This window comes from Camarhynchus parvulus, chromosome 1A (genome assembly GCF_901933205.1).
Source record: "Camarhynchus parvulus chromosome 1A, STF_HiC, whole genome shotgun sequence".
Lineage (NCBI taxonomy): Eukaryota > Metazoa > Chordata > Aves > Passeriformes > Thraupidae > Camarhynchus > Camarhynchus parvulus.
In genome coordinates this window covers 24,634,900-24,640,826 of record NC_044586.1, presented here as the reverse complement: position 1 = coordinate 24,640,826, position 5,927 = coordinate 24,634,900, and positions in this window count along the sequence as shown.

Genomic DNA, 5,927 nt, shown 5'->3' with positions numbered 1-5,927 from the left:
GCCATCTCCCAGCCTCAGCAGATCAGAGCGGTTTCAGAGAGGACACAGGTCTAGACTTGTGTGCACAGGTTTCCCATTGCCTTTATCTTTTTGGCTCCTTATTGTTAGAATGAAGGATTTTCCCCAGCCCATAGAGAGAGGCAATCACATGCACAGATTGTTGTATGGGAAGGCATACAGAGGAGCCTTGTAACTAGCTTCTTTTTATTTTTTCGAGTGGGGAAGAAGATCTTGTCAGTTCACAGCTTCCAGGAGGTGATGGCTACTGTGCTGGAAATGCTGACAACTCCAAGAGCCTTATGCAAGAGCCAGCTAAACCTGTTACACAAGTAATCAGCTCCAAGGCTCCAGAGCTGCTCTGGAGGCTTCCTGTTTTGGCACTGCAGGAAGGCCTGTGTGCAGTGGCACGTCCTTCCAAAAGTGGATGGAAGAAGCCGTCACATTTTTTTCTGATTTCAGACCTCAATCCCAAGGAATCTCGGGAGAGATTTCTGAGCAATAGACTTTTTCCAACCGCTGCTTGTGGTTTAAGCTCCTGCTATCTCATGCTTTAAATGAAACTATGTTACTACTGTAACTACCAGTAAAGGAGTGTGTTGAATGCAGCAGGCAGTTCCGCTGAATATGGACCTTGTCCTTACAGGCTCTTGAAAGAAGCCACACCCTCATCAAACCAGCCCTGTCTAGATTCCTTCTGCTGCCCTCCCCCACAAGAGGTGACTGGCACTGGAGCCTGAACCTTTGTACACCATCTTCTCCAGCCAGGATGACTAATATCATCTGCATGGCAGTGCCATGGAAACAGTTGTTAGCAAAGCAATAGACCCATGAGCAAGGATGGTGTCATGGGGAAGAGCTTTTCAGGCCCTTGAAACCTCATCTGACACAGCTTCTCCCAGCACTCCCACAAAGAGACAGCCCTTCAGCAGGTGACCCAACAGTTCTCCCAAATACTGTTTTCTCAGCATCAGATCCCAATCCTCAAGGTGTTTATTCCTCCTCATACTTCTCCCTCACTATTGCAATTTATCCCTCCTCAGTGAATCAGATCAATGGTGCATGAAGCTGCACTGTTAATTAGGTCACTGAAGAGAGGGGTGACAAAAAAGAAAACCAACCCAGTATATTCCCTTCTGTAAGGCTACATTTCAAACCGACAATTTCTGTTGTCTGGTGTAAAGTACATCTCCATAAAGGGTTGTACTTTATGGAGGAAAAGGGGTGGCAGGCAGCTAGGGGAGGAGCAAGCAGCTGACCTTTTCATCCCTGTTAAGGTGACATCAGCCCCAAAGGCAGCCTGTGGTGTGATGGTACAATTGGTGTTCTCCTCCTCCTCCAGCTGAGTGTTAACAATAGTAGAATAAGGTGTTTTTTAAGGTGAGCTGTTTCTGAAGAACTCTGCCTCAGATAGAACACTGACAGTGACAGTCTTTGACTAATCTCAGAAGTGGTGAAGTGTGGGTAGGAGTATATGAACTTTTACATTCATCTACTTTTTCCTTCCCCTTGTGGCTCTTCTCTGACATGTCCACAAGACCCTGTTAAAGCAAAAAGAAGTTTCCTTGCCATGGTTTTGCTGTAGTAAGCCTTTCAGCAGGGGTTCCCAATACAAGAACTGTGTTGTGAAAGTAGTACATGAAGTAGAGGGATATGAACACTACTTCCTCAGAAAATAACTGTCAGCTCATTTTGTACAGGCTGCTGAGAACCACCAAGCAAATTAACAACTTTCAGTCACTCCTAGCCTGAGAACAGCTGGAAAAACCTAGGTGACAGGTTTTGGTTTATTAATCCTTTTAGCTTAGTTTTTTAATACCTGTGCCACCATCCTGCCCTCTCACAGTAAGAACACAAGAAGGTCCCTTGACTGCTCCTTTTTTTGCTGTTCATCTGCCATGTTCTATTTGTTTTTCCTGGCCAGCTGAGTCCCATTTCCTTTCTGTACTGTTCTTTTCCTTCCTTCCTTCCTTCCTTCCTTCCTTCCTTCCTTCCAATTATCATTTTTTGTTCCCGTCAAAAATTACTATTAAACAAAACCCCAACAACAACAACAACATTTTAATTTTTACAACATTGGACAAAGGTTGGTAATTTTGTTTGCCAGCCCATAGTTCCGAGAGAGAAAATCATCTTGCCTAAAAGACAGAAAAACACTTTGACAGAAACAAAGCAGAAAGCATTAGGAAAAAATTTCTAGCAAGAGTTTCTCTGGGCATTCTACAGCAAGGAAAACATTACTTTGGTAGAGTGCTTTAATCAAGTATGCTCTGTCCTACAGTAATCAGTGTTAGTTGCTTCAGAGGAAGGTAGAAGCTGAGAATTAACTCAGCTAACTAAACCAGAAAAAGTCTAACACTTCTCATCATCCCAACAGAGCTTGTCTTCACTTGACTTTACCTTTTTGGACATGTAACTTGAGGATCTGATATTTGTAGAGGTTAATTTGCACACTCATCACACAACTGATCCAGATTCTAAAAGTTTCTTCTTCAAGATAAGACTATCTTCACTGATAAAAAGGGGTTGTGCTTGTGTGCATTTCTAAAATTTCTCTGTGGAATGCTAGAGGAGACAAACATGTGGACAATGACTTCAATACAGTTAGACAAGGTCAGCATTATGCTCTAATACAGTCTGATATAGTCTTTCCACTCACCAGGCTAGATGTAGTGTAACAAAACCAACAAGGCTCTGACTTTCCCTGGATTTCCTAGCAAAATGGTTACTAACACGGAAAACCCCTCTAATTTTGTCTGTAAAAAAGACAGGCTGCTACTTGCTTTTCTCTGGAATCTGCTAGTTGTTTTTTCACTTCCTTTCCCCCCCCCATTTAAATATAATTCTTGTGTGATGACTCATAGCAGGAAACAGGTCTGCCTTGTGTCCTTGTGCAAGCCCCAGAAGGCATATGTAGGTCAACAGAGCATGTACAGAATGTCCTCCAAACTAGAATGCTAGGCAGTCCACATTGTGACTGCTTACACTTAAAATTCAAGAGTACTACAAGTACTGGTGGAACACTATGTCCTGGGGAGAAAAAAAAAAGAAAAAAAAAAAGAGGAAATCCAGTAGCAAGAAATGTTGTCTGCTGGGAAAAATCTGGAGCCATCCTTTCTGAGAAACCACTTTGTTTCAAATTACTCTTTGCTAAGTTGTCTTGAGGTGCAGAAACTAGAAAACATAATGAAGTTTAGGTAGTGCGCAAATTCTGATTAAAACTAAATAAGTGATAAAATTGTGTGGTGACCCAAATAACTTTTTCCACTGTCCAGCTTTTTCCATTGCTTCTACGCCTTTGCTGTATGACAGGTAATTATCTATGATTCATAGAGAGTTACAGCCTGTATGTGTTGAGAAGTTCTGTCCAAACACTATAGTCACATTTTCCAACAGTATCAGCCATGACTCATGTGGAAAAGAGCGCGAAGCCTAGCCATGAAGATTAAAAAAAAAAAACACTTTTATGATTTGTTCAGATCTGTAGAGCCCAAATAATGTAATTTGGTTTGCCATTTCACTTCTAGGAAGTCCCAACATCCACTTCATGCAACAAGTCTTACCTGGGGAACTTAAATAGACTTCTGAGAACTTTGCAGATAGCTGACTTTGGGCTGATGTAAAGCTGGTTACTACTTTAAAACAGAACAGAAAATTTGACACTTATGCAGCCAATCCCAAAGTTACTTTTTCCAAGTACCACTCCTGAGTATGATTCTACTGTATCAGTTTTTGACAGTTACATTTTTCTTGTTTTCAGATTGTCTTTCCATCAATACAAATACTGATTAGACAAGGTGTGATTCTGACTGCAGAAAATGGTAAGTTCACAGGTTCATAATGCATAAATTTCACTGCCAGCAACCTCTCTCAGTTGAACTGGGAATAAATGTAACACCAGTTGATCACGATGATCTTATGCTTTATCCTCTCAGCTTCTTAATATCTCCTGGGGTCATTTTGGAAATAATCCACCTTTTTATTATTTATTCAGCCCTGAAGTGCCAGAAAATTTATCTATCCTGGAACTGTGAACACTGGTTGTCAGAAATAATTTCTAATCAGAGGGAAATATGTTTTAAAACAATCCTTAGACTGCAAGGAATCCAAATCTTATCTGCCTTTCCTAGTGCAAACAAAACTACAAAATGCTACAGGATAAATTTAAGACCTTGAATCTTTCTGCAGTGATACAAGTTGGAAGTAAAGTTGGAAGCACCGGGAAGAGACAAAGTCTGGCTTAGTTTCACTCTTTTATATGGCAACCACAGAAAGAGAAAGGCTCAAAAAAAAATCATGCAGGTTCTTGTTTGACATACTGAGTATATCTCCCTTGCATGAGCATTGCAAATGTGTCTTTGTAAGAAAATGCCAGTTATCAAAAGCACACAATGTCCCTGGGAAATATAAGCCATCTACAAAGGTCAGGAGACCTCTTATAAGGTGGCAGATTTTACCTATCTCGTTTGAGGGGTTAGGACTCTGCTTCAGACTGGAGAGAAGTCACACAGAGAGGGGATTGAAGAGAGTCAAATGAACTATGCAGAGGCTGAGATGAGTCTGCTCTGCAAAGAACGGGTTTCAGCTGGAGTCCTGGGAGAAAACTATCCATCTCAGCTTTTTCAGCTTCACCCAGTTAGGCTTCTTCTTGTTCAACAGTTATGTCAAGGAGAGGCATCAGATCAGTGAATTCCTTTCAGCCATGCCTTTCTCTTACCCAGCCTCATCTGCTGAGGATTGTGTTGTGCTCATCTGGGAACAGATTTCATTGCACTGTGTCTTGGAAATGGCTTCCACCTGGTTTTTATACTGTAAATTCTGGATTCTGTTACTTTAGCCCAGGTTTTAAAATAGATCCATATAGTTTTGCAAGAGATTTCAACTGCCAAGCACCATTTCTCCTATGCTGTTAGTGAACCACTGAATTTCCATTAGCAGGGTATTTCAACCGAGGACATCCTGAAATTGTTACATGATGTTTACTTGTCATGCTCTGCTGCTGTGTGAACTTGAGCTTTTCAGATTTGGCATTTCCAATCAAGAACTTGAGCATGATAGGAAATTTTATAGACTTTGGTTTTGACACTTTCTTCATCATGCTGACAGATAATCTCCATTGGTTCATCTCCTGATTGTCTTCAGATCCTGTTAATAGTTCAGGAACAAACAAATATATACCTCAGCACTCAGCTGTAATAACACAAATTTGTCCCCTTCAAGTTTCTGCTGACAGCACAGGAAAAAAAATTGGGGGAAATAAAAGGTAGGAGGTTTGAACCCTGATGTTCAAAAACAAATAGAATTATATTTTCTTCAAAATTCTCCATAGTCAAAAGAGATTTATCATAACACCATTTCCAACAGAAAAATCCAAACAAACAAACAAACACAGAAACAAACAAACAAACAAACAAACAAACAAAACCCACACAGAAACCCAGCAATTTAACCTATAAATCTGCCAGCCAGTATTCCAGATCCTGAGTTGCTGGGGTTTTTTGCTTTAAGGTCACAAAATAGCCTGACACAGCAGGAGCTGTAAGAATCCTAAGGTCAAACCAGTAAGGAAACCAGGTCAGACTGTGTGAGAGTGAGGTGTGTAGGGCATCAAGCTGCTCACTGGAGTTGGTCACTGCAAAGGGGCCTCCATCCCATTAGTTACAGTCCCTGATGTTGAGAGTGTGACTGCCAGAGTCCTCCTGAATAGTCAGACAGGAATGTTTCCTTAAGAGTGTTTCCTCATTCCACAGGAGGGCTGTGAAATATCTGCCTTCTTCACTTGTCAAGTTTCTGGCCATTTTCCTGAGGTCCAGATATGAGCTCAGCAAGTTTATTCTTCAACCTTCTCTCTTCCTTGGAGCTTTATCAGCTACTCAGCAGGTGACAGCCTCTATCTATAGAGGTATGCAGGTGAAATAAGGAAAAAAAAG